General features: G+C 36.8%; 1 protein-coding gene across 3 annotated transcripts in view; it reads left to right on the top strand.

Moving 5' to 3' along the window:
• LOC112053706 (GAS2-like protein 1) overlaps positions 1–27,934 on the top strand; it is a 90,775-nt gene that overhangs the window by 23,044 nt on the left and 39,797 nt on the right. For 2 of the 3 annotated variants that reach the window (XM_052888756.1, XM_052888754.1), the window contains exon 2: positions 17,979–18,025. The gene's annotated coding sequence lies outside the window, so the exon portion shown is untranslated. Of the gene's footprint in view, positions 1–3,270; positions 3,502–17,978; positions 18,026–27,934 lie in introns of those variants that run through there. The other variant, XM_024093211.2, reaches the window with a different exon arrangement.

Below are 27,934 nucleotides of genomic sequence, written 5' to 3'. Positions count from 1 at the left end.
CATATATAAATTTTCAAATCTGTGTAAGTGCATCTCAGCAGCCAAGTTGCTGAAGGTCTAGACTTTAAGTATGACTTTGGTCGCGTACTAGGTTTTTGTGAGGTCTATCTTTCCTATAGTCTAGTGCCGAGGTGAGAGAATGACTGTGTTATCTAAAGATAGCCAGCTGACAGGCGGGGTGGAGGGAGCCTGTCCGATCGAATCATCTTTGTTAACATGTATATTAAGTATCTGTAATCATTAATGAAGCCTTAGTTTCTATTTTTCTAGACAAACTTAACCTCAGTCTCTATAGAAAAAAGAAGTGAATATACTCAACGCAGGAAAAGTTGTAGATCCACAACTTGTAGTGGCGCTGAAGGAAAACGTAAAATATTGAAAGCCTCAATAATTCCGTGATCAATTAAAGTTTAGACAGACTAAACCCTCGGTTTCTTGAGTTCAACCTCTGTTTCGTTTTTCATTTTATTTTAATAGTCAAACGAGTGGAAATCCATTCCTAGATCTCTAGGATTGCTGTTCTTAGATGTTTTTGGAGAGTGAGCAAGTTGACAGGCGATGATGTTGATAAATGTTGATTGTAATGATCTCTCGCAATGATGTATGATATATGATGATACCACGAGGCTGTTGAGTTAATTGCTGCAACTGTAAATGATCTGAATTGCTCGTGACAGACGGTATTGTGGAAAGTGTGATAGATTGTATCGCAAATATAGACCACGTCTCATTGCGTAAATAACTAATACGCATTGACTTACATGTGCTGTAAGATGATAAGGAATATAACAGTTAAGTAAATCAAATCGATGATCGTATTTCATGTAAATACAATAATTAAGAAACACATATCATTGAGAGACACCATAAATATAGCCTCAATAGCTCAACGGTAAGAGTTGTTGGACTCATCACCGAGGGGTGGTGGTTCAATCCCCGCCCCGTTGGTCTATTGTCGTACCCACTCCTAACACAGTCTTTCAAATATTCTTTAAAAAAAATTTGAACGGAAATACTTTTGACCATCGTTACTTGAGTAAGGTGCTGGCTCAATGCAGATTAGCAGACTTCACACACGCAGAGAACCAAGAAAATTCTCTGGTATGCAGGTTTCCTCACGATGTTTTACCTTCACCGTTTGAGACACGTGATATTTAATTTCTTAAACTGAAAAGTTGGAGGGGCATGCCCCGGACCGGATTCGATGCCTAGTGAAAAACTTCGTGCACAAGACTGTCTAAAAGTGTATGCCTTCCAGTCTGCGCTTGACGTTTAGAGGCGGGCAAAAAAAGAAAAGTTAATCTTGACCCGAGTCAAGTTCAATAAAGCCTTCCAATCAGTTCACCTATGAAACGAGTCCAATAGCCGACAGGATATACGGCGCATGTGTGAGTCACCGTTTCCTAAGTGCTCTCAAGTTACAGCGATACAAGTCACAGCTCAGAGTCACAGCAGTCTGCGGGCGTGGGAACGCGCCCTAACTGCACGCGGTCGGGGGCTTAACAAATATGACTTATTGCCCTTCCCACGGACTTGCCGAGAATGTGCAAGCTATTTTCATGTTTAACTTTTGATTTTTGACGACTTTGGCCGTTGATAATTGCTATGTAAACAGCCTATTGGCATCGGATTTAAGGTCCTACTCGTATGAAGGTGCTCACTTCCAAGATATTCTTAGCTAGGCTTAGATACGGGCATATGAGGCTTTGCTCTTATTTCTCAGGTTGCACATGAACAGCCTTAAATCCACAAAATAAACTAGATTGTGCAAATAGAACTAGAACTCTGTAATTATCAGTAATTATGAACAAGCTTACAACAATAGGCCCCATTAACACGATAAATAATATACTTAATATTATAAAGCTGAAGAGTTTGTTTGTTTGAAAGCGCTAATCTCAAGAACTACTGGTCTGATTTGAAACAATCTTCCAGTGTTAGTTAGCCACCTTATCGAGAAAATTAGCCTCGTAATCCTATGAACCACGCGGAACCACGCGGGTGAAACCGCGCGGCATCAGCTAGTCATGAAATAGATAAAGAAAATGTATTTACTTGTAGAAGAGTAATTACAAGTATGTAAGATGGGTTTTGTAACTTTTACAACTGACACTCCTTAGTAATAGAAAGTCATTAACGGTCTTTTCGTTTTATTTATCGACATTAGATAAAAGCCATCGTTAATTCGCCCCTAAACATAAAAGAGTCTGTCACACCACTAATAACATAATCTCCCAACTACTAAAATTGTCGATTTGCCGTCATATAAATTTCAATTAAATTAAGGCGCTTTCACACGCACGCAAGTGATATTGATTGTAATGGCGATCGTGTCGTCTGTGCCGGGCCCCCTGTTATATTCAGCTTAGGGAGGCTTGCGCGATGCGGAGTTCTCCCCTCCCTTTCTGGCGCTTAGAAAGTTTTTAGGGGGTGAGCGGGAGGGTGGAACGCAATTGATTCATTTGCTGCGGATGCTGGGTGGGGTTTATGCAGCTATGAGTTTATTTATTGAATGGTATGTATTTTTAGTTCTTGATTACATTTTCATTATTCTGTGGCATGATATTAATACTGAACCATTTGGATATTTAAAAAGGAAAAACGTTTAATTAACCGACTTCTTCATGACTTTACCATTGTAAAATTTAGACATTTTACAATACCTATTCTTAAATCTTACTTTATAAATATTTCTAAATTCACTCGTGATGTGAACCCATTCACGAGTATCTAGAACAAATGCAGCTGTATAATTTGTTAACCGACTTCCAAAAAGGAGGAGGTTCTACGTTCGGCTGTATGTATGTTTTTTTTATGTATGTCCAGCGATATTTCCGTCATTTATGGACCGATTTTGAAAATTCTTTTATTGTTTAGAAGAGTTTACTTCCAGAGTGGTCCCATTTTTTTTTTGAGTTTTGGTGTTTAGTAACAAGATAGAAGTAGTATAGCATAATAGTATATAATCGTTAAGTATTTAATATCGTTTGTAGTGCAACAAACTTACCCCAGTTTGTTAAGTACACTTGAATTTGTTTTTGACTTTTCAAGTTCATTCGTATTGTGTAACTACCGATACTGAGTTCAACCAAAACTTAGTTAAGTACAGTTGAAGTTGTTTTTGAGTTTTCAATTTCGTTCGTATTGTGCAACGAACGAGAGTGAGTGCACCTTCAGTTCAGTGAACTTGACCTTCGCATGGCTCCGTCTCGCATGAAGCCGGCCACTTTCCCGTGCGCTACTCCACCGCCTGCAGCGGCGAGTACGCGCCGCGGCGTCGTGCGCGACGCCTGTCTTACGTCCCGGTGACGACACGACCACGATACGATCTCGTGACAATATTTACAGACAGTAAGATGCTTGTGTTTATTCTTATATTATGTGGACTTATATTTCTTTGTATTTGACGGGTGTTATCTGTTAACCCTTTGAATAGGTCCTGTCAAGCGTTTGCGATTATAAGCCGGGTCATGCTTGGACAAAGAAAAAAATCGGAATTGGGTATGTAGTTTTAATATTTCTATCATTTTATAGATGAAGTTGATTAGAGAATCTAATAAGAATAATATAAGAACGCAGATACAAGCTTGTCATCAGTTTTGCTCGCACTAATTTCGGGTTACTCTCCGCCTCTACTTATGTGAAATAGTTTTTACATTCGTGACTATATTTGTTATATAATATAGTATTTAAAATACGAAAAAAACACATTAAAAAGTATCAAACTAAAAAATCTCGTTAAAATCCCTCAAGCGCATAAGTATAGCTCCGTACATAGATTGCTTTCACGATTTGCAGTACTCGTAGATAAGAAATGTTAGAAAAACTTAGCCTTGTTCGTTTTTTGTTTTGTTTTTATAATTTGTGTTAATTTCAGTAACTATTAGGAGTCTAATTTGAAAACTTAGCAGATATGGGTATTTTGTAACAATTAATGTATTTAAAATATTTGAAGTTTTATTTTAAAACTATCTAAAGCCTTTCACGGTAAAGGGGCCGGACTCAAGACCGAGGTCTAGAGTTCAATCCCATCAGTACAAATATTGTTTCTACTGCAAAAAGCTGCAAATATACACAAAGCATACTAGCAGAACCTCGCGGTTTTACCCGCGTAGTTCCCATTCCCATGGGAATACTGGGAGAAAATATGGCCTGTGTTACTAGCTGATAATGTAGCTTTCTATTGGTGAAAGAATTTTCAAATCAATTCAGTATATTTTGAGTTTCGTTACATACAAAAATACAAATCTTTCCTTTTTATAATATTAGTGTCATCATCATCATCATTAACAAACCATACACTGTTGAGCACGAGTCTCCTCTCAGAATGGCTTTGGCTAATTGTCAACGCTGGCACAAAACAGATTGACAGACTTCATAGTACCCAATATTAGTGTACCTAGATTAAATTAAAAAAAAAAGTGAAATGTATAATTTACAACCATACAGTACGTAATAACTGAAACCAAACCCAAAGTTCTATATACAGTGAGTATCAGGTGTATTTCTGTGTATCAATACCGGTGTGAGGGCGGAAGGGGAAGGCGGCATTTACTTTTTATTTTACTTGCTCGGTTCGGGTCACCACAAATAGACTGATTGGAGTATACTTCGGGAGAGCTAATCGTTACGATGTGTGAGCGATGATACACTCACTCGAGAGCTCGGACATTTCAGTTACGATATATAAACGTCAAGTCGTTAATAAAACCCATAAATCGTTAGAAACAACTTAGATTTATTTTTATTCTTAACAAGTTAGTCCTTGCCTACAATCTCACCTGCTGGTAAGTGATACAATCTAAGTTGGAAGCGGACTAACTTGTTAGGAGGATGAAAATCCGCAACCCTTTCGGTTTCTACACGACATCGTACTGGAACGCTAAATCATTTGGCAGTACGTCTTTGCCGGTACTAGTTACGGCTTAAGCCTCCCACCAGCCAGACCTGGACCAATTAAGAAAACCTCAATTGGCCCAGCTGGGGATCGAATCCAGGACTTCCGTCTTGTAAATCCATCGTGTATTCCACTGCGCCATAGTGGCCTACTACAAATGATTGAATTCCTAATTTAGAAAATCTTAGTAGTTTTATATAAAATACCAGCAGATTTATTCACTATCTTTGAGATTCTATGTAAAAATATCGTAAGATGCTTACTGGTGGATATCTCACAATAGGTAAATGACATTTGGTCAATATCTTTGATGTATATTTGAATAGATTGATAATAAAGACCAAAATAGTGAATAAGCCAGCTGATGTGATTTATATTTTTAATACAATAGTCAATACTTAACAGAACAAACAGCTGTTGTCGGTGTTAGACCCTAACTACAGTTCTATAAGATTTTTAAGTTGGAAATTGTTAAAAATTGGTAAATTAGCATAATAGAAAACAAACTATAACAATAAACTACATTTACACAACAATAAAGACAGTGGTCTTATTAATTTATTATCATAATGTTAAAGTTACATCAAAATAAACATGACGTCAACAAAACCAAACACGTCGCGCGAGATTAATCTCTCGTCCGCAAACGGAAGAAAACTTATTTTCCCGATAACGCGTTATCAGCGGACTGGTCCACTTGTACAGTGCAGCGCTTCAAGCGCTGACGAACTTTGACATGATAACCTACTGTAAGTATTGCAGCGCTGAAGAGATAAAAGTACCCGTATGTAGGTACATTTATACTAATACTAGCGGATGCCCGCGACTTCGTCCGCGTAAATTTCGATGTCAACTTTACTACTACTCCTACCCTACCCTACCACTACCCTACCACTACCCAAACCCTACCCAACCCATACATCTACCCTACCCCTACCCTACCCTACCCTACCCCTACGCCCACCCTAACCCTACCCTACCCCAAACCTACTCCTACCCTACCCCTACCTTACCTACACCCTATCCCCATCCTACCCCTACCACCATCCTACCTCCCCGTACCCTATCCCTTTCCTACCCCTATCCCACCCGTACCCCTATCTCACGCCAATCCTACCCCTACCCTACCACTTCCATATCCTACCCGTACCTCTACTCTACCACTACCCTACCTCTACCCCTACCCTACCACTACCCTAAACCCGGCCCTAAACCTACCCTACCCCTACACTACCCCTACGCTTCCCTACCCGTACCCTACCCTACCCTGTAACTTCTCTATCTTACTCCTACCCTTAGCAAAATCGGTCCAGTCCTTCGAGAGTGGTGGTATGACCAAGAGAAATAGAGACTTCTATGCTAATAATATAGAGGTAAAGTTCGTGTGGTTGTAGGAGGTAATCTCTGGATCTACTGGACCGATTTGGAATATTGTTTTACCAACAGAAAGCTACGTTATTTGCGAGTGTCATAAGCTATGTTTGATCCCCATATTCACACGAGAACGGGAACTACGTAAATGAAAGCGCCGGGCGTCATGTAGCGGAATTTCTGCGTCTTTTAGAAATTTTGTATTATTTCCGAAACTATTTAACTAATTAACATACCGTAAAGGGCAAATCTTATCTCCATAATATTCTTGTGATTATTAAACAATTTATTTTAATAAGGATTAAAGTTTAGTTGTATAAATAATGACGTAAACCTAAGTATATAAAATTAATAATTTTTAAAACACAAAAGGTACTATATCTGCTAATATATAGAAGATAGATGGTGTCGCGAACTTTTTTGTAGAACTTTTAAAGATACATAAAGTTTCCATACATTAATTTCAATTTTACACAATAGTTAAGGCAGCGCATGCGAATAAGTCTGTTTAAGAGGATTTTCAGTCCGACCTGTATGACAAAAACTGTGATAACTCGGCTAATATACATGATACCAATATAAAATATAGCCTATGGCATTTCCCGATAATGTAGCATTCTACTGGTGAAAGAATTTTTAAAATCGGACCAGTAGTTCCGAAGATTACCCCATTTAAAAAATGTGACAAACTTACAAACTTACAAACTTTACCTCTTTATAATATTAGTATAGATATAGATATAGATTATAAGGAGGTAAAACTTGTGGTGTTGTAGGGGGTAATTTCTGGATCTACTGAACCGATTTTGAAAATTCTTTTATCACTTAAAAGCCACGTTATTTGTGAGTGTCATATGTTTTATGCCCGTATTCTTACATGAACGTAAACTACGCAGGTTAAATCGCGGAGTGTCGTCTAGTTTAAAGTATATTTAATAATCTATTCTGACGGCTCATTACAGCGCCCAGGTTTCATTACTTACAGAAACTTGGAACTTAGACCCACCACGCTGCTTTGATACGGGTTGGCAGGCTAACAATAACATTTTAGACATCTATAATTACTGCATCTTTGGCTTGCCTAAGGAGTATCATGAGGTCCTAGTCTTAGGGCTGTCAACTACTGAGATTTCCTTTGCGGAGAAGTCGTCAAAATCCCTACACCCGCCAACCCACATTGGTACAGCATGATGTGTCTAAGCTCTTAATTCCCTTTTAAATGGATTGTGGCGTATATGAATACCCATTGTACGTTTATTAGCCGTCGGCCGGTGGATGAAATGTGAGGACATTATTTATTATACATCAGTTAAACGCCTCCAGTGTGAAGGTACCTTTATACTCGTTATATTATTTACATAACCGTAGTGCGCATAAACCTCAAGGCTGCGCTGTTGACAGCACGAGCACGTACGCAGCAATGCTGAAACTGAAACCACTCGTATAAAGCTGAAGGCTGTGAAACAATGCCGCCATTGACGGCTGTGATTAATGGGCATGTTTGACAAAATATCGAATACAGGACGACGTAACTCCAAAAATATGAAAATATTTACTTAAGTAATCAATGGATGGAAGAAATGGAATGCTTTATGCCTTCTGATCTGGCAAAAAAAACTATGTTTTTACGCATAACTACATTACACATAGTTATAATCCTTACTGCTGCGACTACAGTGCTATAAAATAGTTATTCTGCGTATGATTTAACTAGTCCAGTAATAAAATGCACATGGTATGTATCTGCTAGACTAATCTGTTGAGTAAGTCATTACTTAGCGCAAGTATTTGAAAGCGGGCGCGCGCACGCGACCATACTCATTAACATATGACTGTGCCGACTGCCGGCGCATGCGCATATAAATGTGTAAAGTATAAATATTATGTACGTATGTAATTAAAAGCTTTTTAAAGAAAGAAAAAAGAAAGAAAAGTTTATTCAGAATACACATCATACAAAGAAAAGAGAGAAAAAAAAAAGAATAAATTAAATACATTGCAACTTGCATGATGTGATCCTAAAAGGGTCACCACTCAGCATATTGCAGTGTCCTTAAGGATACCGCGCTGATATTTCGATTAAAGCTCATTCCTTATTCCAGCTAAATCAAGCTACAAAATAAACTCAATTATTATATTCAGTAGCTTAAAAAGCTTTTCTTGTACATGTATTCTTTGCTTTTGTTAAAGTTATGCGACTTGTGTAATTTATGTTACTACATAAGTATTACAGAAACTAAATTGAAATCGCTTCATCCGTTCGGAAGCTATGATTCCACAGACAGACTGACAAACAGACAGACAGACAGACAGACACGTCAAACTAATAACACCCCTCTTTTTGCGTCGCGGGTTAAAAATCAATCACTAGTCAAATGAACAAAATAAAAAGGGCCTTTTACTGTTTCTAAGAACTTCATAATTTTTATCTCGATCAGTCACCAATTGTACTAATTTTGTTACAGTTATTTTAAATGATCTTTGGTTTTTTATTATTTAAAAGAAGAACAATTTGCGGCGAAGGTCTCCTTCAAGTTCTGCCAGTCGGTCGGTCTGTCGGTCTTTTGCCTTCAGTAATAAATTTTGGTCGGTCTTTTGCCGTCTGTAACCAATTTTTGCCAGCAAAGTTAATAATGTTGTTGATGTCGTCGATAACCGAGTCTGCCTCTAATAGCAAAGGGATACGATAACATAAAAGTCCTACTAATAATTATTAAAACTTACATTTTAACAATATCTCTGACTGTTCCAAGGGATGTTGTTGATTTTAACATAGCGTCTATTGAAACTGTAGTGTATCTTGAGTGTCTCAACTAATAACATCGTAAACGTTAAATGTTTGGACGTTTGTTCCGAGAGAACATTATTTCCCAACTTCCGATACTCTTGCTTTCAACATCCATTGCAGGATTTTTGTTTTCATTTGTTAACATTCTCGATGTCCAAACCGATCGGTTTTGCTCACAATGGTTAAGTCGTAACACCAAGTTACGTGTTGAACTGCATTGGTACTTGCTAGTTCATACAGTCAGCCCTACTTATGTCATTATTTAATTTCAATTTGTCACAATGATTAAATTTGGACGTTTTATGATTTTCAACTATAATTAGTTCAAGTGAGCTTACTTACAAGTACTCGGGCACTTTTAGAAACTGTAGTTTGTCTTGCTGGTCTGCACTGGTTCAAAAGGCAAAATCTACCAAAGAAGAGCTGGCACTAAACAGATTTATTTATATTATATATTATTGTCCTCATTTACATCATCTTGATCGATTTTTGTTTGCAATTAAAATAATATAGTGAGTGATCATCAGTTAATTAAACTTAGCAATTAGTAAATTCATGATCTAGAAATTATATTGTAGGTTCGTAGCTGTAGAAATAACATTTTTATTTATTTTTTCCTGGAAGTTCTATTTGGGGATATATTTGGACAGCTTATTAAGAATAATACATACTAACTTTGCAATAATTAAGTTTACATATTTAAAAGAATTAAGGAGGAGTTTAAAATCCGAAATCCAGTTAGCACGCCAGTTTCCAGTAAGTCACAGCTATGAATATGACTGTTATTACTGTAAAGGTAGAAAGTGAAGTATTTGACCTTGCCTTTCAAATAATTCCGATATCAGCGACTCGATCACACGTCACGCACGCGTTGTGTGTGACTCACAGGAGCAGTGTCATAATCGTGATGTAGCAGATCACGTAGCAAATGCACTATTAAATTGATACAACAAAGGCGTGTCTAATAGATACATATCAAAGAAGTTTGTTATTAAACGTTTGATTAGGATACAAGTGAATTAGTAAACTGCTAAGCTGTGTAGAATAACATTTATCAGTAAGTCATTGATGTAGATCTTTGGTTCCCAGTATTCCAGGTGGACCCCCAAGGGTCCATGGGACACTCAACCGGTTGTCGTAACAAATAAATGTGGGTTCACGATTCGTGAGCGGGGGTCAATGAAATTTCATCTAGTTTCATACTGAACGGAGAGCTATCTAAATTAAAACAATTTTTCGAGTCCTTGTGTTGTAGATAAGTACCAAGATATTAAAAAGTGAACTTTTGCTTTTTTACATCCTCACTTAAAATAAATTAATTAATTCAACAATCAATTCTCACTTTTTTTCATCACTTTCTCACTCACTCACAAACGAAAACTGATAATTTTGCTGTTAAGAAATATGGTTTCCCAAAACACGATTTATAATGACGGATCGAAATAGAAATAGGTAACTATTTTAAACCAACACAAAATATTGAACACTTGCTTGTTCCTGCGACTTCGTCTGCAGTCTGCAGTAATGCAGATTTTGTCACTCAATTTTATGCCTGACGACAACGAGATAAATAATTATATCTGCTCTACATTTTGAAAGTAATTTTTGTTAATCTTTTGATGCGTACATTTTTCTGGATGAAATATACCCTTATGTTCTTTTCTGTACCGCTATGGAAGTGTTATTACGCAAAATTATAACTTGATGATCGTACACTGTGAGAAGCGTGAAAACAAACAAACAAGCAACTTACATTCATACGACTGTAACAACTATAAAACAATATGACCTAAATGTTAAAAGCATAATTAAAGTAACTCTTTAAATAAACATAATGTACTATCCACAAAATATGAAGTAATAGTTTAGTAATGAACACGTAATAGAACCAAAGCCTGCAATGGCCGGACATACCTCATGGTATGAAGGCTGATTTTTTTTTTAATTTTGCCATATCTTCTAAATATGACTAATATTCCCATCCCCCTCCAACTAGTCGAAAAAGGCCATGTTAGGTTAGGTTAGGTTATCGAACCGTGACCCGGTAATTACTTAGTTCGGCATCTTTACCATTGAGAGTTGAGAGTCAGACCAAGTTGTTATAGGTAGTATAGACCATGGTGGATTTGGAAGGTAGCAGATTTCAAGGGTAGAAATCCTTAGTTGTCCTAGTATAAAACTTGATCATTTTCATAACGAAGATATTACGAAGAATCTTGCTTCTAGTCGACACAATTATCTTCGTAGCAGCTCGTTACAGATCTTTAAAGTTTGATTTTTAATCGTTTTTTAAAACGATTGTATTGAAGCTGACATAAAATATTTTTTTTTTGTTAATTTCAGTTGAAGTAGACCAGCGACATAATATAGACTGCATTTACGTTTCATAAAAATGGCGCATGAAAGTTAAGAGCTGTTTCCGTGTTCAGTGCCGTGAGCCGAACGAATGAGTGGTGATTTAATATAAAACGGTGCAGTGCAGCTTATTTCGTTGAAATAACTGTTTTAAATGATCACTTAAACGAAAATACAAAGTAGTGACACATTAATTGAATGGTACACCGAGATACATAATTAGGGCCCTTAAAACTTACTATTTTTCAAAGCCACCAAAGTCCAAGCTCCACAACTAGCTACCGTACTTACGTAATGGTGGAAACCTAGACTGACAAGCCTTTATAAAGTAAAGGAATGTGTGGCTCTCGCAGGTCTCAGTCCACACAGCGCTGCGGCAGAATGCTAATATTTGGCGCAGTTTGCTGCAAGTGGAGCGAACAATCACAGTATTTGCGAAACATCTCCTCGCAACTCGGAACTCGTTGTCATAACATCGCACTTAGTGCCATGAGATCGCCATTTCAATTAACTTGTACCACGGAATACATAATACTACAAGTACTTTACTTTTAAACATATGAGTAGAGATGTAAGTAGCGGAGGTCAACAACACGGAGTTTAACACCTAGAGAGAATCCAAATCATCCAAATTACCTAAAAAGAAAAAGTACGATTGTAATGTTTGGAGGAAAGATTTGAGTTTTTGTTTGTTTGTTATGATAAGTTTCGAAACCACTAAAAATTATTTTCAAAATTATTTCACCACTATTTTATTCCCGTGTTCCTACAGGGGCTGCACTAATCCGTAACAGTTTGGTCTCTTGTATGTGCCTTGATAATAATATGTTAACTAGATTCTAAGAATAACAATCTATATTATACTCGTAGGTACAGATTATGATTTTTTCTAAATTACCAACCTGCCTGTAGGTGTCTGCCCTAGTTAAAGACCTTCTGCACGTCACGGACCATATCGGATTGTGCAGTTGACACCCGGCCCCTGCACACTGATGAAATTGTCAATGGCTTGAATGAATTGATTCATTAGTCGGTCGAAACCTCTTTTCCATTACCCAAGTGAGGTAAAGGCGAATTAATTTAAGGACGAGCGATGAAGTTCGTCCATAATTCGCGAGTGACAGGTTTACGAGCCTGACGTAGAGCCTTAGAAGGCGTGCGGCGTGCAGTCGCGCTAAAACTGCAAGTGTCACCATGTTTTATTCATACACGAGTAAATAGTGGCTTGCCTGGATATAGACATTTTTACGACTATTGCTACAACCTAGCAGATTGTGAATTGCCTAGCTCTATGGTTATTGAAGAGTTTTATAATTTCCAAGTCCCGTACTGATTTGGTAAGCTCGACAGGAAAGTTAAAAAACTCATTTAGTCAAGCGGGGAATTTGCCCCGCTGAAAAAAAAAATAAGTTGGACAAAATTCAGTTATTCTCCAGCAGACTTATTTTATTTCTTTCAACGTTAGTATTTCTAAATAACAAACTAGGTACCAAAAACTATACTATTCTAATAATATACTAAAATTATAATAAAAAAAGTATTTTTAGTGTATGTAAAGGGCGGCATAATTTATCTTTGCCCGGAGCGGCAAAGTAGCTGCATCGTTCCCTGCGTGGGTTAATGTTAACCTGCAAATTCCCTCTAAACAGGTAGACATGCCGATAATGACTAGATTACGAAGTTCATCATTGAAACAGATGTAATAATTAGATAGAGAATTGTACTCAGAAAAAATGTACTTTTTAGCCAGGTCAACAACATAGTTTGAAGATCGCTTCTTAATTTGTTGATGTAACACTTCTCATGATTACGTTCAACAACCGATCTGAAGCGGAGTGCAAACCATGAAATTTATTTTCGATGAAAGTAATACCGTAGTCGTCGAACCGAAAATAATTAAGCATAACATTCAGATTCTGTAATCAGTGCAAACAATTGAGTCAGCCACACAGTACTTGCGCATCACGCGGTTGAGTTTGTATTATTATCCACGTAAAAGTGTTAGAATAACATTTGAGTTTTAACTATTAACCAACGTGGCAATTATATCACTTCAATGAACGTTTATGTTAGGGATATTTGGCAAATCAGTGTCAACTAGTTTATCTTTAACTGCTTGCATACATATTCTATTCACGGAAGAAGGTTTGACTTGATAATTAATTGCTCAACTAACTGTAACACTCTGGAGGGTTTATATGTATTAATTTCTTACGGAGTTATGCAAGGTAAGTGATGCGTGTCTTCGCAAGTGTTGAGTATTGTTAGTTCCTAAAGTTATAAGTATGAAACGTTAAATAATTTAATTTATTATATTTGCGATTGTTCACTGTTAATCATCATTATCACTACGATCATCATCATTACTTTAACTGTCACAAAAGAGGCATTATGCATCTGCAGGACGCTCGTGTCCGCGGTGGATTTAGCGCGCCGCCAAGCGATTTAGCGTTCCGGTACGATGTCGTGTAGAAACCGAAAGGGGTGTGGATTATCATCCTCCTCCTAATAAGTTAGTCCGCTTCCATCTTAGCATCGCATCATCACTTATGTAACATTAGGTAAGATTATAGTCAAGGGCTAACTTGTAAAGAATAAAAAAAACTATGGTAAGGCCGCCAACTTCCCTACTCCGAGCTGAGAATGTCAAGAAAGAAACGACGATTAGCTTATCACTGACCCGACTTCAAACTGTGGACGTCGTGACCCGACGGTTACTTATTAACAATATTTACTATTGTCAATAAATAACCCTCGTTATTAGTAAAAGAAATAAAAACTAAAAACCAAATAAATCTAACAAGATATTGCATAAATGCATAGCTGTACTTCAATATTCAACAAATGAATTCAAAACTCAAGGTTGCTATCTTATATTTCGGAGTGGTTTCATTGCGCGTAAGAGTAATCCATCTATAAGTAGTAGAGATTGTAGAGTAGGTACCCTGAGGGCCTAGCTTTTGTCTTACCCTGATGTGTAGGGAGAAGGTTCTCCCTCGCCTCGTCTATGTTTATTTTCGGTTTTACACTTGTAAGAGTGCTACTTGTCTCTGATTACACCGCTAACAATCGCCGCACCCTTCACGCCGGTCTTGAGTGTTCGAGGGCTAGCCTTTGAAGGGAAATATGAGAAGGATTTTTCACCGACTCCTAAATACGTAAAGGTAGGGTGGTGAGATATCAATTCGACTTTAATATTTTATGGTAATGTTACTCCTGGCAAGTGCACCATACCATCGAACGATAACCGATTTGTAGTAGTTTTTTACTATCTTTCAATCACCTTGTGTTGTTTAACTATTTCTCCCCATAATTATTGTACAGCCCATAATTTTATTATTGCCTAAAGGCTTTAGAATTATTTCTGTTCCTTTTCCCAACTGCCCTATATTTGTTGTTGTGTTGAGAAACGGTTGTCAGGTAATTAAGTATTGCACTGCGTGTAGTGCAGACAGTGAAACAGTTTACATAAAGCAGCATCGATGGCTAATTATCCGCGCAGTGTCGGCATCCACACTAATTATTTAATTACATGTAATCGTGGAGAGTGAACGTCAGCAGTTATTACTTAAATAACATTTAGTTATTTTGTTCAAAACTGAAAAAGCTCCTGTATTTGTTTGCTCGCGGAGAGCAAGAGCCGGTGTGGCCAGGATTTTATTTTATAAAAACGTAAAGTTCGTCAGATGCTTCTACAATACAAGTACGTTTTGCAATTATAGACTTTGGAGAATGGTGACTTTTGGAAAAACAGGTTTCAAGGCGTTTTGGTAAAATCACCTTAGGTTTCTAAATCTATATTGTCGCCATGTAATGTCTAGATCTGTATTTTCTAATAATTACTATGGGTTAGGTGATAAACTAAAGCCACTAAATGCTGGCGGCTCGAGACGGTTGTATTTGGAGGTCCATGCAAGAGAACTATGTCCAGCAGTGGACGTCTATCGGCTGATAATGATTATGATGAATATACTAAAGGATATGCCTAACAATCTCTTGACTAATTAGTATTAGTAAATAGTGACTGTCAGTCTTAATAGATATATAAAATGAGATATTTCATTAATCATACGGAAATTGGCTCAAAAATAAACTTAGTAGATACCTATCTAATAGTAGTGACACAGTGGGCAATAATGCTAAAAAATAATGGTTAACCGTACATTACCTAATACAGGTACAGCTAGATAATTTGATGACCTGAACTCATGCAAGACAAGGTTGCGTGGAAATTCGAAATTGCTTTCCATCAAAGAAAATGGGAAAACTTGGCGCGCCGACCGCACGTCACTCCATGTGCAATTTCGTTCATGTCAACAGCCGCTTAGCGTGTTACGTGTTACTGATACCCAAGGCCGCTCATATTAACCTATAACTGGTAGACATCACCTACATTACAGATATAACCAGCTTAAAATTTAGCATGCTTAAGTATACCTTGAACCTATTGAGTCTCACATCATCGTGTAACATCTAATGTGGTTAATTCAACGAATTAATGACGACACTCTACTGTACTCCTCTACTGTACTAACGCCACTTGATGTAAGAATCAAGTGGCGTTAGTACAGTAGAGGACGTGGGAAGTGGTAAGGTTTTTTCGACGTTAATTAACGTCATTTCATTGAAATTACCGATTAGGACGATCGCAAAAGCGAAAAATCATTGCCATTCTTAATGTTTTGAATCGTTCACTGAGATACATAATATAATAACTCTCGTTATATAAGGGCATCGTAATTAACTCAACAATGTTTAATTGTAAAACATGAATTTCCGCAAAGCAACGATTGCTTCTACGAGTATCCGAAATAATGCTAAATCATCAAACTAAAGTATGCAAACTCGTCACGCTTAAACATGCAAAAACATCAAGCTGAAATATGCACAGTCATCAAGCTAAAATGAATCCTTACGACCTATTGTAAGTTATGTCTACTGGTATTATATTGATAGCATCACATACATACATACATTACATAGGTAGTATGTAAGTTTTTTGTTTTGATTCGTGCTTTGAATAATTCAGGAGCAGTGGTCTGTGCTCAGGTGCATTCCACATAATTTATGGCATAGGGAAATTGCCGGGTCATTTCCAATGTCAGTATGGTAAACAGTTTTCACTCTCGCCGGGTTCACGTGCAGACCAGTGTTATAACTACTTTGGTAAGTTGGTGGTATAAAACTATGAAGCTTCGATTCATGAGGTCACAGGAGTGTTCGAGTTATAATTTATTTGAATTCTTAGCAGTTCGGAGTTGGAAACTTGGTTGTCTACACCTCTGTCTCGAAGAATACGTCGAGACGTCATTATTCAGACATTATTGTTCTGTCATATAATAAAAAAATACAAAATTTAATACAAGCACTATTAAAAAATTTGTAAAAAAAAATCAACCTTCCCGCTGCGAAATCAGCCGCGAAGCGAGTCATTTGAGTGCCTAAGCAACCGGTAGTTAAGGCTGCAGAGTGAGCAACCTCCTCACAATACGCGCCGTCTCAAGGATAACAGAACTTCTTTCTGTATCCGACCCTTGACCGAAAGCTTCCTAAGGTGTTAGTCGAAGCTTTTCGCTATAAGACCATTGACTGAATTCTCCTGACAAAAAACTATTATAATCAACAAATTCGTTGATTATTTATTGAAATTTTGTCGTAAGTTTTGTTCTTGGTAAAAATACTAGTATAATTTGGTATAGTCCAAATTATACTAGTATATGAGATTTAAAAAAAACATATTTTTAAATAAAGTAGAAAACCTAGTGCATAGTTTATTAGGTTACATGATCAAACTAAACCAGATTAGGTTCATAGAGGAGATAACAGAGAAAGCGGTAGACCTATCTGCCGCGGTATCGAGCGGGCGGCGGTCAGATCGGGTCAAGATGTTAGCTTATTTAGATAAGCCTGTCTTTACCTACCGCCAGTAGAACGTTTGTTTCGTAACCCTAAAGACACGACATTTGTTAACTGTTGCATTTATTCGTTAATTCTTAGTAAACAACCACGTAAAATGTATAGAAATTGTTCTGTAGTTCCCATAATCATAGCATCACAATGTACGATTTAAGAAGGATTTAACTGATTTCATTTACCTTTTTTATGTTTTCTAATACTTTGTAGATAGTTTTTATCAAAACAGCAAGGGAATTGCGTAGATACTTAGAATATTTTAGTCTTTTCAATGATATAAATATTTAAAAAGTATTCCGTTTTCCTAAGCTTGGCATTAAGTACAAAATTATAACAATGACGGAGCATCTCATTTAGAACATTCCTAAATTGACCTAATTAGAAATCGGTCTCCAGACTGTCATAAACATATAAAGCAACTAGCTGACGCCGCGCAATTTCAACCGCGTGGTTACCGTTCCCGTAGGAATACGGGGATAATATATAGCCTTCCTCGATAAATCGGCTATCTAACACTGAAATAATAATTTTTCGAATCGGACCAGTAGTTTCTGAGATTAGCGCGATCAACCAAACAACTTCTCTCTTCTCTCTTCAGCTTTATAATATTAAGTATAGATTTAAAATTTTTAATATTTTTATTTTTTGTTACAGTTTCGCGTTGCTCGCGGAGAATGAACCAACCCAAGTTTTGACCAGTGGTGAGTAGAGAATTACTTATACTTAATAATAATACCCAAATAAATTAACTCTTAACTTGGCTAAAATTGTATTAAATATCTAGTTACTATATTTTTACGTCTCCAATCAGATAAAAAGTATAAGTACTGTAAAAAGCGAGAGCATATCAGGGCGTGTAAATAGAAGAAGTTTGCAGCTCAACAGCACGCAACTACCACTTAGATAAAAGGTATTTGTAGCGCAGTCACTCTGTCAAGTTAAGGGTTAAAAAAACTGCGATCACTGATCATTTGGTGGTGACACGTTCCCAGCGCTGCGGAGTGTGGAGTCAGTAGGTTGCGTGCGCTGGGAACCGATCACAATACGTCACACGAGGGAGCACCGTCTGTATGCAGATGCGCTGCTGACGTCACGTGTACACGAGCGCTCCACTGAACCACATGCGTGCGCGCAACTCAGCGCTGGCTGGCGCTTTTTTGTTCTGTGTGCTATTTGCTGTACTTCTTTGCCGATCAAGAGACACTCGGTAGGACACTTGTTCTGTGCCAAACCACAGCAATGCTGTACTTCTCCGGTATTGTTAAGTAATGTACTTAGTATAAACGATATCTGTCGAACACAATTCACTAACATTTTTAATAAGATATCGAAATAGGAAATTATAAAATGTTTGACAACCCGAGGACCAACATTACCTATTCTTAATTAGTAACATCCACAGTTTTGCAGTCGAATTATAAAACAAAAGTTTCCGCTACATGTTGACATAATATCATTGACCTCTTTAATATCCGCTTTTTGATGCACTTTTGACTATGTTAGTTGAAATATACGAAACTGAGATTATTATGTAACATAAAAGTCATCCAGTGCCTACAGAATACCCTTCGTGGATATCACAGTATTACATATAGATGATATTTCCCAGTTGATTTGATGTTTATTTTAATAGATTGTTAATAAACAACAAATGAGTGAATAGTCCACACATGCTAAAGCTAACCGTGTAAACACGCAGTAATTTTGCCAACATATTACTAAGCACAGATTCTTAATCCTAATAATAATATGTTACATGGCCAGACCCTATTCAATAGTATAAAAGAACTGAAAGTTTGGCAGAATATGCTCCTCCAATGGTATACGGTAGGCAACCATAGATTTTGAACCCTGGTGCCTTTGGTAGGTAGCAGGTTTATATAGCCTCAATTGTCAAGGTACCCAACGTTATTTGATAATTTCTACGGGATACCATGAGAAACCCAGCTGACAGAAACTTAAAACAGTAGACAGTTGACATATAATTAGGCAGAACTTACAGATTCTGCTCGAAACGCTTCGAGAAACACCGTTAAAACAACTTTAACAGTGTTTCTCGAAGGGTTGCCACGAACTGAATGATAAAAATAATTATAATGTCATTATACATCCATATGTTATATCATATATCCATCTATTAGTCGTTATTTTATCACATTAGCATATTGAATTAATTATAAATTACTGATTTACATGTATTTCGTACTGACAAAGTTGCGATAGTCAATTACAAGACTTTATTATGACATTCAATTCTAGTGTATTTAACATAAATATATTACAAATAGGTACATATTAATTGCATATGTAAGTAGAGCAGGTTACTAGATTAACACCTAATGTTTTACTAAACACACGTACGTTATCAAAATGGCTTATGCAAATTCGCATGCTATAAGCAGTTTGCGAGTACCTACGTAATTCACTACTATTTGGCCCGTTACTTAGTCTATTTTTATGGTTCTCTATAGAGAGGATTTGTAGCTTTAAACTGCTAAATTGCATCGGGTTGACAGGCTTAAGGAAGTTTTATACTTTTATCATTAATGACGTTAATGACCAAGATCCTTATCTAGATCCTTAACGTGCTCTTCGAGTCACCAAGGTATGGGATACTATATAATTTTTCAAGAGATTTTAATGTGTTTCAAAATCAACCTCTCAGTAGTACGACCTTATAATGTGAAGACGCAGATTAACTTCTAAATAAACTAGGCAGTTACTGTGCCTATTTTACGAATAATTTTTGGATTTACCGCCCAAAAATCGTTCGTACTCGACTAAAATACTAAAGTAGTCCGAACTCCGAACTAGGCCTTTGACCAAGTTTTTTTCATGAGATTCCCACGAAAAACATTAATAAAATGGTACCATGTTTAAAAATCAATCCCAAATCATCTCACACAGAAAACTCTGTGCGAGATGATTTTTAAACATGGTGCCATTTTATTATTGTTTTTCGTGGGATTCATTACGATTAAACATAAACTTTAATTAAGTTTGCTGTTGTCGAGTGAATCTTTTACGTCTACAACACGTCGTGGGTCAGAAATAGCAACAGTCTACTGGGACACTTCATAGCCGCGCAACTCATAAACCACGTTCTGTTTCGTATAAGGGTACTTTTATGTAATCGACCTCACATAATCTCTCACTGAAATGGAGCGTTGAACAACAAGACGATCGACCTTAAGCCAAGGGAATAGGGCACAGAATAGTGTTGCTCTGACCATAAGAGACTTTCTACACGCAGTCTGAATGTGTTATCAGATAATCTGGCGCGTCCGAGTGAGTCGCACTCCGCTTTTGGTGTAGGAGGCTCTGTCGGCAGTACAGCGCCATTTTTTATTACTACGATCTAAAAATAAATAGTTGTGACTCAATGTAACGATTGTTATTTTTGATGAGGTGTTTTTGTAAGGGAGCAAGACCTACCATTGTTAGGTGACCTACTACTGTTTGCTCATCTCTAGGGAATGGAACTAAAGGATCAACTTGGAATTTTATTATTTACAAACTGTATAAGGTCGTTCTTGTCCAACTTTATAATACCTATATCCCTCCTCGCAAACATACATGTAATTGTAATAAAAAAAAACATTTGGCAATACGAAATAAGACTATGAGACAAGTTCGTTGTTATAACTTGGGCTCAGTTGTTTGTTAGACAACGTAGACACCGTCACTCTGCCAGTCGCGATTTTTTTTGCGATAATGTTTTATGTTGTAATTATTAGTAATCTTTTTTGTTAAAATTATTGATTATTATAGTAGATGTTTATGTCGTAATTGATTTGATAGATTGATGGGCTAAAGAAGGTTATTGCGTGCCTCTGTCAGGAATCCAATAATAAACCAAGTAGACGAACTAATTAACGTTTATTGATACACACGAATAATATAAATTTAAAGTATATAAAATGTCTTACTTAAGCGGACTGGTTAATGAATACTAGAACACGAGCGTTGATATAGACGAGTTAGGAACGACTGCCTTAACTTCACATCGAAGCGAACGTTCTTACAGAAAATGTTTACCTAGCAGTTTGCCTGCTTAGGGTTCACTGCAAACGGTATTTGTGATTGAATATAAGGCACGCTACATCACACCGCCCCAAATTTTTAAGTTAGTAAAAATTGATACGAAATTACGTTACAATACAAACATACAATGTCAAAGTTAAATATCTTTTGTTAAGTTAAGTCATAAATTATTTAACAAATCGGGAAGGGATGTGAGTGTTGATGCATTCTAAAGGGATCTCTTAAACCTACTCCCAAAGACACAAGTCCTGGGACCTGCTCGAGGTGTTTTCTCTACCACAAAATAAATGATACATACACAGTCGCTGCTACCCTCCACGTCACATCATGTCTCGTGAGGTTATTCATGTCTGCTAATTCCATTTTTCACATATCCCAAAATCACAATATCGCAAAGTTTATTTAAAGTTCTCATAATCGTTACAGAGCACCATTCTAATTGGATTTTGAATTTATTATTAATCCATACATGAGACGGGTCCACTACACTATAGTCTATACGCTTTGTTGTCTGTCATGACAATCGTCGACAGTGACCCAGTAACAGTGACGGCACCTGACCGTTAGCTTCCATCCACTTCTTTCATAATGAAGTCTAACAACTGGAAAGGTATCTCTTCATTGAAGCTCGGCGCGATATGCAAATGTTTTGATCTGACACAATTAATAAATTATTATTAAAATTAATGCCTTAATTAAATTGTCTGTGATGTACTCAGATCGAAGTAGTAAACAAGTAAGGTACTTATAGTTTTTTATTTAAGTATAAATGACCATGTAGCACTCAATTAAAATTACGATCTAGCCATTCTGACTTATTAGTGTAATCATATGCTACATAATCTCTATTTAAATTTAAAAATTAAGTGTACGTATCTATAGACTATACATTGATTGTGATAGTAAATATTTTATAAATCGCCGTTATTTATTAAAATCATTATAAAATTAATACATTTTAATATACTCATAGGCTTTAATATTTATAATTGGTTTAATTTAGAACATTTAGGTTGATGCACTAGTGACATACCATAACATCAACAGTTAAGGTGCTTTATGTTCTGTGAATCAATCAAACAAAAATACATAGTCATTAATTTGATAACCAATGTGAGTCAGCAACAGGTGAACTATTGTAATATTGCAAAAGATGCTACCGTTACCATTGACTTTGGACTCTCACGCTATGGTAGAAACGCCATCTACCAGGGCCTTAATTGTAGACCACACACGAGCATCGTACGAGTAAGCAGCATCTTCAGCAGATGGTCAGTGGCCAGTGGCCAGTGACGCAACGTTCCGCTTTCCGGCCGGCGGCGGCTAATGTGATTGCGCACACTTTCCCGTGCTCGGCACGTGCGCCGGCAAGTGATTACCATGGCTAGTATATGGACAACATGTTAATCACAAGTAAAACCTACATGGTTGAAACTATGGTTTAGGAAAACGAAAGAGTCTTCTAAGAAATTAATGATTTTCCTTCGATGTTATGATGGTCATCAATATTTAGTTAATACTTGTAATATATTTATATCATCACTGTCATTATCATCCATCATCATCAAATAATGGCCCACAGAGGAGCTAGGCCTTTCAGTTTATTACACGAGAAGGATTTTGGAGCTCATATCTATCTACGACGAAGCTGCCAAAGAAAGCGGTCTGCTGAGGATATTGTTATTTTCATAATTTTAGTTATCAAGCTTGCTTTGAATTGCAGCTAGTAGATACAGGATGCACTAATATCTACTATACTATATATAGTATCTACTATAGCTGTATGCAACAGATTTTCAAATTTCAAAGAAATAAAAAAAGTAGCTAAGGACAAAAATTTTCACAAAATTGATCATCAAAGTTCTCTACGAAGATGGCGCACGATGGTACAGCAATATTACATCATACAATGATATCTGTGATCGATTTCATTAATAATCATATAATGTACGAGTAAGTGACGTATGCCCAAATACGGAGTTTTTAATGAACCGAAGGACGGTGGAGTGACGTGAAATGTTCTGGTAATGCGTAAAAAAGTGCATCATAGCTGGAAGTGGCGGCGAAAGCGGCGCTAACTGCGTAACGAGTGAGAAGCGGTCGAGAGTGCGCCGGAATAGGAAAAGGAATCTTCTAAACTCGCAGATAATGCCGAGGAGGTATGCAAGGCGGCACTGTGCTCAGGGTTAGTGCACGAAACCTTGTATGGTTACCAACTTTTGATTTTACTGAAAGATAGTTTTTGTTTATTTTCGAGTTAACATTACATAATATGGCAGTTAACAATAGCAAATAACTAATACGAAGATATTGTTTTTTTCCTATTGACTACTAATTTTCTTGAAAGTCTGTTCTTTGATAGTTATCATTGAAAAACCTAGCCTGAGATTTCGTGAAAAAGAAAACACACAATGAGTTTATTTAAATCATAAATTGCAGTTGCAGCACAACCTAAATTACTACAATATAGGTATATATTTAAAATTTTGCTTTCCTTGCAATAAAATTATATAATAAAATTTTTCCGTCAGTAAGTTAACCAATATTACCTAAGACGTTTTTTTCAGTAATTTCTTTTATTTAATGAAAAATACAAAATCTTTGGATTGGCTTATCTGATCTGATTTAAACTGCCTTTACCTTATTCCTGAAACCACATACAATTAATTCTGTTCATCCATTTTTCACAAAATATACCTACTTATAGACCCTTCTTTGCGTTATGGGGTAAAAACAAAAACAGACCTATGATTAAAGCTAAGAAGGTTTATTAAATGTTAGATGATAACCCTATCTTATGTTTTGTAAGTACAAATAGTGCCGATGCTCTACTTCAGCAATTCTCTCCGCCTGCGTCATTCACGCCTGAAATCACCTGTATAAGCTGTTAAAAGAAATGCAAATACATTGAAGGTAAACTGTAGGTAAGTATTACAACTAAACAGTTTACAAACCGAATCATATTAGTTGTATAGTGACTAATTGATTTATTTTGTTATTATCCGACGAATCGACAACGTCACCTAGATGCGACTGAAAATTCTCTACGAATGTACGAGCGTATCTCGAACGGTGAATTTAAAACATCGTGACGAAAACTGCATTCATAACCTACCTAACAATTTTCTTAACTCTCTACGTCTGTGAAGTCTGTGAATCCGCATTAGGCCAGCGTGGACTATTGGCCTAATCCCTCACAATCTGAGAGGCGACTCGTGCTCAACAGTGAGGCTGTTTCGCATCGGAACGTTGTAAAGTTCCATGAGGATAGTCCGGCTTCGGGGGTGAAACGATTTTCAGTCCGATGTTGTCGCTTGGATTCCTCTGTTTTTCGCGGATAATACGAGTAGCGAAGTAAATCAATTAATTATTATTTATAGTTGACTGTCTCGTTGGTCTAGTGGTTAGTCTTTGTGGCTTCGGATCATGACCTCATAGAATAGTTACAGAGCTTGAACTTTTACTGAAAATATCTTAGAAGTAGTAAATTTCAAAACAAAGAAGTAATATTTTTAGTAAAAATTATCAGTTTAATGAAAATATTTTAGAAGAGTTTGTAAAACATGTTATGTACAACTACAGGTTTGTAGAGTTACACCCCCATGCCTCAGAGAGCACGTCAAGCCGTCTAGTGTACGTTGAATCCGCTAGCCCGCATTGGAGCAGCGTGGTGGCTGTAAGCTCCATATCCCCTCTCCTATAAGGAGGGAGCGACTCCTGTAGTGGGCCGTTAAAATATGCTGATGATGATGAATATTTTTATAAACATTCACAAAGTAACGCCTGCTTCTATTCAATATTCGAATTATCTTAATATATAAATGCGAAAGGCCATTCATCACGAAATTTCTAAAAATCACTTGATGTACAAAGATGAATTTTTGCAGGGAGGTAGTAGGTATCCGCTAAGAAGGGATTTTGCGATAGGGCCGGATTAAGGAGGTCTACGGGCGAACGAAGTCGCGGGCGTCCGCTAGTTTAAATACTATAAAATAAGATTAAGGCCGCGCCTATCGCCGAGCAAGTACAATAAAAAGCAATTACTAAATGAAAGCGATATGGTAGGTAATTTACAATTAAAATAATTAAACAATGAGTGTTATTAATGATGACCTTGTAGATATTAGGTCTGTCTTAGCTCGTACTGTGTTGTGTGACAAATAACTTTGTTTTGGTCTTTTAGACCGAAAGACTTCACACAGCGATATGTTCAAGGATTTTTAGTTATGCAATGATTGAACTAATACAAAGAAAAAACCTAAAGTTATTTAATTACAATTACAATTTTATTACATTATTGTGAAGTATTTGGATAGCTAAATAACTTAATATTAAGGGTTGAGGGTTGTATGCGCCCCAGTTTATGTGAAGTTTCATAACAAACTATATAAATTAGGATATTTACATCCTTTAAAATTATCATTACCATTACAGGATTCTTTACATCCAAGTAGAGTTATCAAGTTTAGGGTTATCCAAACTTTGAGTTACAAATGTCGAACAACCACGTATCAAAGATATTGAAAATAGATTTGTCTCTAAATTAAGTGAGAATTACGATCATTTAGACCATAACGATACTTTGAGACGGTTAAGCTCACTAAGTAGCAAAAATATATCTAAAATACCACTTAGCATAAGTACGTGTCAATTAATAAAAGTCTCAAATGGTGGCACTTAAAAGTTGCCTTTAATGAATTAGTTTTAATATAAGAGTCGGGCGAGGTCGGACAGGCTGTCTGCCTGTGTTTAATCATTTGGGTAGGGCTGATAGATCTTTTATATTTATATAATTTAATAAAAAATGCATTTAATCGTGTCCGTTTGAACTTCTGTTTTGTTTACAATTTGTCTGAAAGAGATTGCTTTACGTGAAGTGTACAATTAGATTTTCTTTATTTTGTATATTTACATGTTTATCTGTTTGTATCGATAAAAAGTAACAACGCGGCATCAGCTAGTCAAGAATAAAAAGTAGAAGATGTTGTACCGACTGACAATGTTCAACGCATTGCACTCTTTGTTTGGTTGCCGTTCTCGTGCTAAGTTTTTCTTTTTGTTTTTCATGGAAACGCTTTTTGTGTTTACTAAACGTTACTTGCTTTGATCAGTAATGGATTCAGCTGAGTGGTTGATTCTGTGCACATGTCTCTATTGTAACATTTAATGCATAAACTCGTATTTACCACTGTTCAGATCAAAATACATTGTTTATTAAGTAACAATTAATTGCAAATTTAGATCATCATTACTATCAGCCGATGGACGTCCACTGTTGGATATAGATAGGCCTCTTGTACTAGAGCTTACCTTACAAGGCTCAACATGATTTTGAACCTCCAGCATCCAACGACTTCCTGTTATTTAATGTCATCCGACTCACACCGGAAAGCCTGCCAAAGATGGCCAACCATCGCCGCGTTGGCATAAGTTGTGGCAATTCAAAAAATTTACTAAAATTATTTATTACTTACAGTATAATTTCAACAAAACAGTATATTTCGTACTTAATACAAAGAGTACCTTACCTTTAATTGTAATTCCGATGATTGTATTCAAGAAAGTTGGGAACCATGTGTGCTGCGGGTTGCGGACTACAGTTGTCAGCGAGTCGAGTCACGAGTCGATTGGGTGACAATCGTAATCGGCCGATTTACATACATTGAGTTAGTGGCTCACGGAGAGCACGCCGCCGCCATTGGTATGGGCACCGGCGGCTTATTGCGTATTGTTGTCGGGTACTCGGCTATTGAGGTTTTAGGTCGGACGAGTATGAAGTGATGAAAGTTAAATGGTTTAATATACTTAAGAAAGTTTTGAAGCGTAGTGTCTAGTAGAGCTCTTTCTGACTAGGTTCATCTTAAAGGGGCCGGACTCATCACCGAGAGGTCGTGGTTCGATCTCCGCCCGATGGGTTATTGTCGTACCCACTCATAATACAGTCTTTTCTGTCCCGTTGGAGGAATATTGATCATATTTAAAAAGGTATGGCAAATATTCTTTAAAAAAAAAAAGAATAAAAAATTGGCTTATCTCAATAGAATACAAATTCGTAATGCGGCCACAGAGTCGCCAGTGCATCTATACAGTGCACACCACTGCTACCGCCAGTAATTTTCCCGCCGATTTGCTGTGTTTTGAATTTTATTACATTTTTTTACAAAAATATACGCTATTTTATTGTTTACCCAGCAGATATCATCATTAATTGTAGAGCACGAGTCTCAGAATGAAAGGGGCTAGGCCGTACACCACGCTAACCCAATGCTGATTGGCAGACTTCACACACGCAGAAAATTGGGAAAATTCTCCTGTGTGCAGGTTCCTTCACGATGTTATTCTTTGATCCTTTGACAGACAGATACGTGATATTCAGTAGCATTTTAAAATTTACATAACTGAAAAGGTGCATGCCCCAGATCGGATTCGAACTTACGCCCTCAAACCGAAGGCAGAGGTCATATCCACTACCACCGTCCTCCAAGTCTCTTTTGGGACTCAAAATAAGAATACTCAAACTAAATAAATAAGGTTTCAGCAATAAAACGCTAATTCATTAAATAGAC

The sequence above is a fragment of the Bicyclus anynana genome, chromosome 23, assembly GCF_947172395.1.
Source record: "Bicyclus anynana chromosome 23, ilBicAnyn1.1, whole genome shotgun sequence".
Taxonomy (NCBI): domain Eukaryota; kingdom Metazoa; phylum Arthropoda; class Insecta; order Lepidoptera; family Nymphalidae; genus Bicyclus; species Bicyclus anynana.
This window is presented reverse-complemented; position numbering and strand designations above follow the sequence as displayed.